The 13,488-nt window shown below is 42.9% G+C and overlaps 1 pseudogene; it reads left to right on the top strand.

The window, feature by feature from the left end:
- Positions 1 to 7,855: 7,855 nt before the first annotated feature.
- LOC119570619 lies at positions 7,856 to 10,825 on the top strand (annotated as a pseudogene).
- The last annotated feature ends 2,663 nt before the right edge of the window (positions 10,826 to 13,488 follow it).

Genomic DNA, 13,488 nt, shown 5'->3' with positions numbered 1-13,488 from the left:
TTTTTTTTCTTCTTTCTTCTTTTCTTCTTTTTGGGTGTTCCTCCTTCGCAAATAAAAAATGGTTAGATTTTTTTTATTGCATTTTTTTATTATTTTATTCTTATTTTGTTACTATTATTTATTTGTTTTAGGGGTTTATTTTGGATTGGAAAGATTAGGGTGGGGGTTGTAGGGGGGGTAGGGAGGAGGGCCCTTGCCAAACTGCGGGCTGGGGATATCGTTACTATGGTTTTGCCCTTCTCTTTGTTTTTCCCCTTTTTATTTTTTCCCTGTAGTTTTCCGTTTTTCCATTTTTTCTCTTATCCTTTCTCTTTCTTGGCCTCGCCCCTTTTTTCTCCTTTCTCTTTCTTCCCCGCCTCCCATTTCTCTTCCTTCATTTTTTCTCCCACCCCCTTCCCCCTTTTTCCCTTTTTCCCCTCTTTCTCCTTAGCCCCCTCCTCCTTTTTCCCCCTTTTTTTCCCCTCCCCTCCTTCTTCTTACCTTCTGTCCCCGCCCCCTTCCTACTCCCTTTTTCCTTCTGCCCCCCCCCTCTTCCCTTCCTTCCTTCCCTTCCCTCTGCTCTTCCTTCCCCCTCCTCCCCTTCCACCACTTAATCCATTCCCCCATTGTCCCCGTTTTTTAAAGCTTGTTATCTTTTCCCCCTTTTGCTCTCTTTTTTCCCTTTTCACTCCCCTCTTTCCCCTTTTCGCTTCCCTTCCATTTTCCCTTTTTCCTTTTCTTCGTTTACTTTTTTCCCTTCCCCACTTAGCCTACTCCCTTTCTGCCATTCACATTGCCCCCCCCCCCCCCTTTCCCCTCTCTCTTCCCCCTCTCTCCTCTCTCATCTTCTCTCCCCCCCCTCTTCTCTTCTCTCTCTCTTCTTCTCTTTCTCTCTCTCCTCTCTTCTCTCTCCTCCTCCCTCTCCTCCCTTCCCCCCCCTCCCCCTCCCCTCCCCCCCCCTCCCTCCCCCCCCTCCCTCCCTCCCTCCCCCTCCCTCCTTTTCTTTTACCTCCTTCATTCCCCCTTTCCCCCCCTCACCATTCTCTCTCCTTTCCCCTTTTCCCCCTGCACCCCCCTTCCCCCTTCGTCGCGCCCGTTTCCAAATGGTCCCCCGGGCGCGTGAGAGGGGTAGGTTTTCTTCCTGCGCTTTATGTTTAATTTTTGCTGGAGAGGGGGGGGAGAGAGAGAGAGAGGAGAGAGGAGAAGAGGAGAGAGAGAGAAGGGGAGAGGAGAGAGAGGGGAAAGGCAGAGGGGGGAAGGGGAAGGAGAAGGAGAAGGAGAGAGAGGGAAGAGGGGGAGGAGAGAGAGGGGAGGGAGAGGTAGGAGGGGAGAGGGGAAAAGGGGAAGGAGAGGGGGAGGGGAAAGAGTGGGGGGGGGGAAGGGAGTGAGTTTTTTTTTCCCACAGGGGGGAAAGGGCGTCGGGGGTCGGGGTTTTTTTGTTTTTTTGTTTTTTGTATAGATGTTATTTTTGGTTTTTTTTGTGTTTTAAATAAACGCTTTCTTGTTTTAATATTTGACGTTAGGTTTTAAGAGTTTTTGCTTTTAAAGAGTTTGAGTATTATGGGGTTAAGTAAGGGTTTCTTTTTTCTTTTTATCCCTTTTTGGGGTAGTTTTAAGTGGGGTTTTATGTTTTTAAAAAGGGGTTTTGCGATTGCAAGGGAGTTTTTATTACTTATTTTTTTTTACATATTGGTTTTTTGTTTTTTTCGTGGTTGTGCGTGGAAAAACTGTGTTTAAGATATGTAATATTGCTAAGGGGTACATATTTCTTGGTACAAATCATAACATTTGCTTTGGAAATAGATAAGACACGCTCGAACTGGAAAGAGTAGCGGGGGTTGTGTAAAAAAACTATTTTATAACAAAAATAGAAAAAGGGGATTTTAATGGGGGAAAGATTGGGGGGGGTTTCCGAAATCGGTCGAACTGGAACAGTGCCAGACGACCTCATGAGCCGTGGGAGTTGCTGACTTGGGCTCTTAAGGGAAGGTGGGTCCGACCTCCCGGCCGACGGGGAATCCCCAGGAAAAGAAAAAGGGGGAATCAGAGTCAGAGTTTAGGTTAGGGGAAAGGGACAAAAGACAAAAAAAAAAAAAAAAAAAAAAAGGGTGAAGGGCATTTTTGGGGGGGACGGGGAAAAAAGGAGGGGCGACGCGACCATGTTCTTGGGGAAGTTTTAACGAATTGTGTGTTTTTGTCTTTTTTTAAGGTAATCTTTGAGCTTTAGAAAGAAAAATAACAACTACAACAAGAAAAAACAAGGGAAAAAAAAAGAAAAAAATGAAGAGAGAAAAAAAAGTTGACGGAAGGCAACACCCGAAGTGGTGCCCGGGAGACAGTAAAGAACACGCTTCGTAATTAACCCGAAGTTTGGTCCGTATGCCAGACCCCAGGGGATCCGTTGCGACAGTTTTGAGCGTGATGTGCAACCCAACATAAACGTTTATGGGCTTGGGGTTTTCAAACCCTTTGCTGTTCCGGCGGCCGCCATAGGACAGTGGGTCCGCTTGATCTCTCCTTTGTCCTTCCCCCCTTGCCCTTTCTGTTTTTACCCTTGCCTGGTTTTCCCCCACCCTCCCCCTTTTCCCCCCCCTAGCCCCCTGCCTTTGCCCCTGTCCATCCCTCTTGTACCTTTTTGGGTTCCCGCCCCTTCCCAAAATTTTTCCCTTCTCCCCCTTCCCTACCCCACCAACCCCGATAATGAATCCTATCCTCCTCCGCTTCCCCCCCCCCCCACCCCTCCTTTTCCCCCCCCCTTTCCCCCCCCCCTTTTTCCTTCCCCCCCTTCCCCCTTTTTCCCCTCCCCTCCCTCCCTCCCTCCCCCCCCCATCCCCCCTCCTTTTTGGTGCACCCAGCATGCATGCATTCCTAGAACGATTTAAGTTTGGCGTGGCGGGGTATTTTTGCAAGATTGGAGCCTTTGGGTAGGTTTGTTTTATTACTTTTTTGTTTATATTTTTTTGATTTTTTTTGCAAGAATCTTTTGGCAGTGTTAAAGAAGTCTCCCCAGTTTTTTATTTTGTCTGTGGTTTCTTCTTTTTGTGTCGGGACCACTATTAACCGATTTTTAAAAGGGGGTTCTTGACTTCCATTACGGGGTTTCGTTTTGTTTTATAGTTCGATCTTTTTTTTGACTCGAAAAAATTTTTTTTAAAAAAAAGAAAAGGGTTGGAAGTTTATTTGAAGTATCAAAGTTTTTTTTTATTAATTCCTTTTGAAGAGAAAAAAAGAAGGGTTTCAGGTAAACCCCTTCAAAAACAGTTGTTCGGTTTTGGAAGCGAAGCACTTAAATTATACGACAGCTGATGGAATTCACGTGATTTTGGGCCACAAGGTCCGAGGCTTGACTTTAGGATTTTTCCTCCCTTTTCGTCTTTTCTTCTTTCTTTTTCTTTTTTCTTTGATCAGGTGTAATTGAGATTTGTCCCCCATTTTGAGGAATCGCTGCTGTTTCTCTCTTTTCTTCTTTCTTTTTATTTTTTTCTTTCTAGGGGCAGTCCTTTTTTCCCCTTTTCCCTTTTTGTTTTACCATTTTCCTCTTTCATCCCCCCCTCTGCTTCCTTTTTCTTTTTCCTTCCTTCGTCCGCTTTCATATATCTCATTTTTTCCCCCCTCCTTCCCCCCTCCCCCCCCTACCCCTTTCCCCCCCTCCCCCCTTTTCCCCTTCCTTCCCTCCCCCTCCCCCTCTCCCTCTCCCCTTCCTCCTACCCCTCCTCCCCGCTCTCCTCCTGAAGGCAAAGGGACAATTTGCCCCTTTTTTGGGGTGTTGGGTTGCGAGGAAAATTCGGGGTTTTTAAGGCAATGGAAAGGGGGAAGAGCGGAGTGAGTGCGATTTTCGGAATTGCGAGTCGCGAGGTACGGTTTTGATTTTTTTTTTTTTTTTTGGGGGGGGGGGTATACAGGGGTTTTATCGAAGTGCTTTTTTTGGGTTGTGTATGTGCGCCCTTTCTTTTTTGCCCTTTTCCCTCTTATCTTTATTTTTTCCCCCATCCTTTATCTTTTCGTCGAATAAATTTCCCCTCTTCTTCCCCTTCATCTCCTTTCCCCTTTTCCCCCCTCCCCCCCCCACCCCTACCCCAAATCCCCCCCCAACCCACCCCCAATTTCCCCCCAAAAGTACGGGGTTCCTTCCCACGTGCTATGCATAAAGTTCACCCGGGGCAACCGAGAATTTTTGGGGAATTTACTATTTGCCAGTCGCCCGGTGTGTGTGTGTCGTGTTGAGTGGACGTAACGCGGTCAAAAAAAGCTTAATTAGGTGGACGGATTAGAAAAGGTCATTGGGTTTAAAAGGGGAAAAAATGACTGTGGTTATGATTCGGTTTTTTTATAAAAAAAAATTGAGTTGAGAATAAAAGGGGGGGCCCCGGGGGGAAACCCTTAAGGGGTTTTTTATTTGAATTTTTTCGATGCCAACAACGACTTACGAAGAGAAAAAAGGGGTTTTCTCAAAAAATTTTTTTTTTGGGGGGGGGGTTTTTTTATGTTTTTGTTTTTATTTTTTTTATTGAAGTTTGGTACGAGTTGGATCGGCTTGTATGTGGGGTGTTTTTTTTTTTTCTTTAAGTGTGTGCTTTTTTGTGTGGCTTGCAGGCAGTTGCATTTGGAAGCCGTGATGGGTGTACATTATTATGTTTTTATTTGACGATATAGTAAAACGAAAAGTATTAATAATAGTAGTAGTAATGTTTATTATTGTTTTATCATCCATCATCATAACCATCTCATTGCTCTATTAATTTAATAGTGTTGAATATGAATTAACGACGCCTCACGTAAGAAACGAGCGTTCCAAGCCACACTTCATCTCAAGAATAGCAACTGCACGAACTGTAGCGTCAGCGAGGTTTTACAATAATAAGCTGCTGCATGGGACGGGCGTTGGGAGCATTAAACCCGCGTATTGTTGGGCGTTTGTTTTGGTTCAATAGGAAGGGCCAGGCGTACCGGTGGCTAGCGGATACGATAGCAAGTTTGGGGTTTGGAGATCGGTGGGATTAGTGGTTATCGGAATCGGAAAGTGCTTTGTTAAAGGGGCGGGGGGGGGGGGTAGGTAAAGGGCGAAATTGCGTGGTTGGTAGTTTGCGCTTTTTTAGCAGGCCCGTGTTTTTTTTTTTTTATTATTTTTATTATTATTTTTGAAGTGCAGTTTGGATTTTTCTTTTCGATTCTGTTCTGAAAAAAGATGGAGATTTTTCTTTTTTTGTTGGACTTTGTGTGCTTTTTATGGGTTTTTTTTTAGAGTAGCTTTATTTCTTCCTCTTTTTGTAGCATTCCTAGTATGTTTATTGGATTTTTTTTTCTAGTGGCGCACATACCTCCACCTTGCGTCTGCGAATGGTCTATCGAACCAGATACTTTAAATAGTCCAGTGAGTTCTTTGGCGTGTTTTATGGCGTCATGGGTGCGTTATGGTCCTCATGGCGTTTTCAGCAAATTGAGTGCGGCTCGCTCGGGAACTCCGTTAGCTGGAAGTCGCTGCACGGCGAATGTGGTTTGTTAGGTAGATGTAGAGGTTCAAGTAAGGATTTTGTTTTTATACCTGGAATGGTCTCCCCACGCCTTGCGTCGTGGCGGCCCTATGTGATCTGTATGTATGGCGCCGGACTATGTGTTACGGTTTTACAAAGGTCGTGTGTCATTCAAAGTATTGTTTCGGGGATTAAACGTCTGGTTGCTCTGTTTTTGTATGTATCGTCCGTGACTTCTCAGGCGCGCTTCAAAAGGTGGATTTTTTTTTCTGGAATTCGTGACACTGAAGTATTTATATCGTCTTAAACCGAGGAATTCAGACCCTTGTGCCAAGGAGTGGCAACGCGTAGAAAAATGATGATACTAAAACAGATAAAAAAAAATGGTAATAAGGGTTTAATACGGATAATAGGAATAAGGAGATGATAATTATAATATTAATAATGATAATACAAAAACGCGATGCATAAAAGGGAAAAAAAAGGATGAATAATTAAACCCAAAAAAACAAGTACAACACATGCAGATTATGCACGAACTCCCACGCTTTCGTAAAAAGAGCAGGAAAGGTTCGTGTCGCCGTCTTTGTGCGTGTCGCCGCCCGCCCGTAAGCCAGCGGGGGCTCGAATCGGGGCTGCGGGGTGATTCTGGGGCCCTTGTTCTTGGATTTTTTTTTTTTTTATTTTATATTATTTGTTTTTGTTGTTGTTTAGGTTGTTATGTTTGTTATTGTTGTTACGTCGACGACTACTGGCTTTGGGTATTGTTATATTATTATTACTATTATTATTATATTACTATTATTATTTTTAAATATTATTATTATTATTATTTTTATTATTATTATCATTTTTATTTCTACTACTACTACTACTACTACTACTACTGCTCCTGTTCCTGCTGTTTATTACTTTTATTATTGTAATTTATTAAACTAATACTATGGCTACTACTACAACAGTTTACAAAAAAACTCCCACAAGTGCTGCAGCTGCTATTATTATTGTTGTTGTTTTTTTTAAACATTATTACTTTTACTATGAGCATGGCTACTGTTAAAAAACAATAATTCCTATACTACTACTTGCTACTTATTACTTATTGCTATACATAACTTGCATTATCCACCATCATTCTTTATTTTTGTTATCGTTATTGTTTTTTATTGTATTATAATCATAATATATGATAAATGGGCCCCCCTTTTAGGTACATTGAAATTTTAATATTATTGTTTGTTTCTATATTCGTGACATTTAACTTTAGCTGAAAAACATGTTAAAATACCATGGACGTGGAATCAAGTCTGTTTATTTATTTTTTTCTTTTATTTCCTTTCTTTTTAAAATATTTTTCGCTCCAAATATAAGGAGAATGAGCGCCGGAAAATAAGGTCGTAATTCTATTGTTTTTACATCGAACATGCGACCTAATGATCACGGGGGGAGGGAGGGGGAGCTAGCGGGGCAGGTTTCGGGGGGGGGGGGGGGGGGCATGGGGAGGGAAGAATATCGTGGAGACATATAATTCTTTTGTTTTTTTCCTTTTTCTTCTCCACTTTATTACATTTTTTTTTTCTTTTTGCTTCATCACTTTTTTCTTACACTTTCTTCTCCTCATAGTACACCCATCGCGCGTGCACACACTCACACTCACATCACACACACCCACACACACACACACACACACACACACACACACACACAACACACACAGAGGGGAGAGAGGAGAGAGAGAGAAGAGAGAGAGAGAGGGAGAGAGAGAGAGGAAGAGAGAGAAGAGGGAGACGAGAGAAGACGAGGAGAGAGAGACCCCTACCACACACACACACACGCACGCACGCACGCACAAAAGCAGATGTGAAAAATTTGGCCCTTTAAGGGAAAGTAGTTGGAGGGCGGCTGTCGCAGGTGATTTGAAAGGTGGGCGGGGAGGGGAGATATGTGGGCTGAAAGGTGAGCGGGCGAGGGGAGGAAAGAGGGGCTGAAGGTGAGCGGCGAGGGGAGGAAAGATGGGCTGAAAGGTGGGCGGCGGGGGGAGGAAAGGTGGGCTGAAAGGTGGGGGGGCGGGGGGAGGAAAGGTGGGCTGAAAGGTGGGCGGGCGAGGGAGATATGTGGGCTGAAAGGTGGGCGGGCGAGGGGAGATAGTGAGCAGAAAGGTGGGCGGGCGGGGGGAGATAGTGGGCTGAAAGGTGGGCGGGCGAGGGAGGAAAAGGGGCTGAAAGGTGGGCGGGCGAGGAATGCGAGTCAGAGGGGGTATGTGGATGGATGATAAGGGGGTATGTGTGTGTGATTACGAATGAGTATGAGGTGAATATGCGAGTGAGGACGAATGGGTATGAGGTGGATATGTGACTGAGGGCGATGGGTATGCTGGGAATATGCGAGTGAGGGGGATAGCGGGTATGAGGTGAGTGGGCGGGTGGGCGGGCATGTAGGTGGGCGACGGGCGGGCCAGGGAGAGGGTATGTAACAGGTGTGCAGGGCGGCGGGTGCCACGGCGTCATTGCTTCGTCAAGGCTACTCGTGCCCGCGCCCGTCTTCCTTGCTGGGATAGGTAGATCTTCATTGTGTGTGTGGTGTGTGTGTTTTTATTTTAGAAAAAAAATAAATAAGTAAAAATGAGCATGTCTTTGTTTTATGATATTTTATTCGTTCATTTTTCTCTCACTCACTCTCTCTCTCTTTTCTCCCCTCTCTCTCTCTCTCTCTCTCTCCTCTCTCTCCTCTCTCTCTCTCCTTCCCTCCCCCCTCCTTCTTTCTTTTTTTTCCAATTAATATTTGTTCCCTCCTTCATCATCGCGTTCTTGCCTTGCTGTGGGTGTTGTCGTGCGTCAGTTCTGTATTCAGGGAATATCACGGAGGTTTTTGTTCTTTCAGTAATATATTAGTGTTTTTTTTTTCTATAATTCTTTTCTCTTTATTTTATATCGGGGAAAGAATCCGTGATAACGTAATAATGTAAGGGTAGTAGTAGTAAGAACAATGATGATGATGATGGTGGCGATTGTGGTGGTGGTGATCAGATTAGAAATAACGATCATAATAAAAGGTAATATTAATTATGGTAATAATAACATTAATAAGACTGCATGGTTTGTTAATGCAGTGACATGTTTAAAGCTACGCGGTCATTAGAAAACGGAGGAGACGCACAAGTTTACCGAATCTCTTTGCCTTCGAACACGTTTCATATAAAAAATCAAATATTTAAACGTCAGTTTAAATTGCCTGATTGCAGCCCCTTCAGTCCGATTAAATCAGTCCCAGATCACCCCAAGCTAAGAAATTTCAGGTCGAGGTGGTGGGATTTTCCTTCCGACCCTAAACTCCCCCTGCTCATTTCAGTTCGCTCGGTCATTTTGGATCATTTCTACTTTTATCGGGTATTTTTTTTACTCCGTTTTTTTTGCTTTTGCTCGCCTCAGCTCACCTAATCATTCCAACTCATTTAACTTGTCGTAACTCCCCTCACTCGTCTCACCTTAGCTCACCTAAGTTGCTTAACACAAACCCCGGCTCACCTCAACTCACTCCAAATCACCCTAACTCATTTCACCTTGCCTCAGCTCATTTCAACTCACCCCCACTCATCGATCACCCAGTTCGCCTCAGCTCACACCGACTCCCCTTAATTAAACTCAACTCACTCCAATCACCTTAACTATCCCAAAATTCCCTAACTCCCTTCAATCATATCAGGTCGCCCCAACTCGTCTCAAAATCATCTCCTTTTCCTCTTGCAGTTTTTTGGCAATAGTGTTACGGTCGAGCGTGGGGTTTCTGTGGTGGGCCCCTGGTGCCGGGTGCTGTGCTGGTATACATCCTGCTCATGTGGGTGATGACGGGCCCGGGGATCCTGCTGCACGTGTACCCGGGCTCCTTCTACGACGCCTGGCCAAAATGAGGGCGGCGCTCAGGGGGAGGACTCGGAGATGGGTGGGGGTGTCGCGATCTCGGCCTACTGTGGCATGCCTTTGTCGTTATTCACTTATTTGTTTTGGTTTGTTACAAATGATGTACGAATGAATTTTTCATTATGCAGTGATTAATTCGCATATACATGTTGGTTTAGGGTTTTTTCCCGGGTTTCCCCCTTGCAATAACTCGTGGTACCTTTTTAGAGATCTCCCAAAGTGTCTCTGGACAGCACCTGACGGAAATTCATGCCGGAGCTCCCGTCTGCCGAGGCCCCGGCAGCCGGACGTGCCCCTCATGAGCCAGGATCCTCCAGAGGTGGAGCAGAGGTCGAGGACGGCCTACCTGCAGGAGGATTCGGAGAGGAGCACGAGGAAGAGGACCAAAAAAAACTGGCGGAGGCGAGAAAAGAGGCGAAGGGGCCCTGCCCCTCAGGGACTGACCTTGCCTCTCAGTTCGGAAGGTGGGCAGGAGAGCAGCGTCAGGGGGGACTTAGGGATTGGCACCTTTGGGCCCCAGGGTTGGTTGTTTATGTGTGACATGTGCATACACATATAATACAATATGTACATATATGCATATACATATACATATACATATGCACACATGCACCCCCCCACCCCCACACACACACACACAGAGGTGTTCTTAAGAGCAAGTGTGAAGTAAAGTAAAAGTACAAATGTGAAAGTAATGAACGCACAAGTTGTTGGGCAGCTTGTATTTTGTCTAGAACTGCATCATATAATCAAATATTATACATAGCGTCCTGGGGTTTTAAAGGAGGGAAGCCCGTCAAGAATAATAACATTATAAGATAAAAAAGAGAATAAGATAATAAAGTGCATATATTTACATTTTTATTTTCTCCCCACAGATGGAATCAGCTCTACATTTTTCACAAGTGGACTTCCTGAGGGTTTTCCCCTCCTATGACCATGACAGCGTTGAGGATCTCGATGGTCCTGATATAGAGCTTCCAGATCTCCCCAAAGTAGTAAGGAAAACCCGTCCCAGAAAGGCAGGGCACAGGTGGGGATAGATATCAAATGGAGTTTGTCTCCTCACACTTTGGTGATTTGCAGTGAGGAGGAGGATGCCTTTTTAGAAGGATTAACCTTCGAAGAAAGGTCCAGGCAAGGCCAGAGCCCGGGCACAGCCTCCATCCCTAGTCAAACAAATACTCACCGCCTATGGATCCCCTAGGCCCAAATTAATGACTAGCGTTTTAGCTCAAATGCAGGCAATGTTTTATTGCTCTTGGACAGAATTATGACATCTGTGATAGGGCAAGCAGCAGCAAAAGGCCCCGCCACCACCCAAATGAGCCAGCAGCCGAGGACGAACGGCAAACAGAGGGCCAACAGCAAGAATGACTAGGTCACAAGACCGTCAGCAGCAAACGGTGACAGATCTGAGGAAGACTTTGAACTTATTCTGATGAAGAGTTCCCGTGATTTTGTGTGCTGTGGGCAGGCTGTGTAGCTGAAGAAAAAGATGTCATAATATTAGGAGCAACAATATTTGGAGCAACTACTCTCTTAGAAAAAATTCGTTTGAAGAAAAGTTCTTTAGTTATGATAAAGCTATTTTTTTTTGTATTACTGCACCAATAGTATGAAATTTTTCATATCAAAGTGATGGGGGCCTTAATAATGATATTCTCAAGGAGTACCATTCTTACAGGTTGTTTCTGTAATGTTTTTACTAATTAAAAGTACAGCTAGGAAAGAATAGAAATTACCCTCCATTTTGATTCTTTTTCTCCCTTCTTTAATTGCTATTTGGGACTCAGGGCAAGACCGTGCTGAACTAACTTTGCTGAGAGGTTGAACATTCTAGTGAAGTGGCCAACCACAGTAGTGTTACTTTTTTATTTTAGATCTCATTCCTAAAGAGTAACTTACCCGTCATTGCCAGCTACTCCCTTGGAATGTTGTTTATGTGCACAAATGCAAATCATTCAGCTGTCCTCTTTACAGTTTTTGAAATCACTGAAAAGACAAAGGTTTACAGATAGGGAACACACACACACACACACACACACACACACAACACACACAACACACACACACAAAACACACCACACCAACACACACACACACCCACACACACACACACACACACACACACACACACCACACACACACACACACACACACACACACCCCCACACATTCCATTCTTTATATGAACACACACACACACTCTCTCTCTCTCTCTCTCTCCTCTCTCTCTCTTCTCTCTCTCTCTCTCCCCTCTCTCTTCTCTCTCTCTCTCCCCTCTCTCTCTCTTTATAACTTAAAAAGTCACACACTCAGACAGTCTTAACCCAATTGGCATGCAGGGGAAGAATACAAGCCCTGCCCCCTGTCATATTAGTCATTAGCTGTCTTTTTCCCCAGATACCTGAGTCACCAAGGAGTAGTTATTAGTTGTACATGTGTCACCTGTTTTCCATTTCCTTGGAAAGCATTTTTATTATATTGTGTCTTTATATTTTTTGTTATATATTATGATGTTATGATATCAATAAAAATAATAATATTATATTATAATATTAGGGGGGGAAATCATGCAGATTCAAGGAAGGGGAAATTAGGTTTTGGTACTGAGGGACTTCTTGGTGAACTGAGCACATGTCAAGCCATCGTATGTACAATTTACACACAAACAAAGCCTTGACAGTAATAAAACCCAGGGAATGGATAATCACATCCTCACTACAATCTCATGTCATGATATCTCTCTCTTCTCACTCACACACACCACACCACACGCACACACACACACAACAAACACACAACACACACCACAATTATGTAATTAAAGCATATGCAAATTCATAGTATAAATAAGCATCTTTCATCTTTCCATCTCTTTCATTAAGCATATCACATGTTATATGTGGACGAAAGCTGATATTTTAAAATGATGCAAGAAGAAAAAAAAAAAATGCTGACTTAGAATGGATCCATATTCAGTCAAGTTGCCAAGAAAGAGTTAAATATGTAATGTTTGAAAAGTTTGCCAAAGTTCACAGATGATATGGAAGGGTATTGAAGGGAACTGTCCTTCTAATATAGTTTCGTGTGATTTTGGAAGCAAATCTTATTAGCATGTTGTGTGATGTATATATTTAAATATATTATTACTTGTGTAAGGTATGCACATGGAAATCCAATAGCATGAATATATTTACAGATGATTGGGTTTGAATTTATGGCATTTTGAATACAGTCTTAACCCTTTAGCAAAAATAAATAGTAAATAAAAAATAAAATAAAACAGGGATCAGTGTAAAAAAAAGAATATCGTTGTATTCCAATCCGAATGGCTAACATTTAATAGTAAATTGAGAAGGCTCAGAAAATTGAGATATGATATATGAGTTTTTTTTTTTTTTTTTTTAAGAAGATGGTTTGTGAGTGTCAAGCCATGATAATTAAAGGCTGGGATGAATAGGCAGCTTGGAGTATCAACCTCACTTCTGCTGAATGCATTCAGCATAATCTAAATGATATTTACAAATTGTCTTTTTATCTTTTCCAAAATTAGGGGTTGGACCTTTTGATCACAAGCTTTTAGTATGAAAATGCATCAGGAGTGATGAGCTGCCATAAAACAGTATTAGTATTTCTATGGAAATCGGATTACTGTTTCAGTCGAAATTACATTCTCTTTCCCCAGTAATTGTATAGGGTAAAGCTAAACCCTCCAGGGTTTTAAAATGTTAGTTTTTCATTTTTTATTTTCATTTGCTATGTCTTCCTTAGAGTGCCACTGTGGCAGTCGCTTTCATACAGTATTACATATCAGAAATATTTCTGAATTGACATTAACAAGGGAGTCTTGCAACTGAAAATTTTATTTCATTATTTATAGAATTCAAGCATGTTTATTTACTTTTTTCTCTCTCTTCACATGTGAAATTAGTTAACATTACAGATCATGCATTATCTTTCAAAGTTCAAGTATTATTTTTTTATGCTTTTAGAATATGATGATATCCTAGTGTTTACATTTTAAAATGTAAGTCTTTGTTAAACTGGTCTCCAGGGTTTTTTGTGTTTTGAGTAAGATTGGGTTTAAAGGGAAATGTGTCATGGTGGATTAGGCA

This window comes from Penaeus monodon, unplaced genomic scaffold, assembly GCF_015228065.2.
Source record: "Penaeus monodon isolate SGIC_2016 unplaced genomic scaffold, NSTDA_Pmon_1 PmonScaffold_3361, whole genome shotgun sequence".
In the NCBI taxonomy this organism is placed as follows: Eukaryota; Metazoa; Arthropoda; class Malacostraca; order Decapoda; family Penaeidae; genus Penaeus; species Penaeus monodon.
The sequence above is the reverse complement of the archived record's forward strand: the minus strand, read 5'-3'. Positions and strand labels throughout refer to the sequence as shown.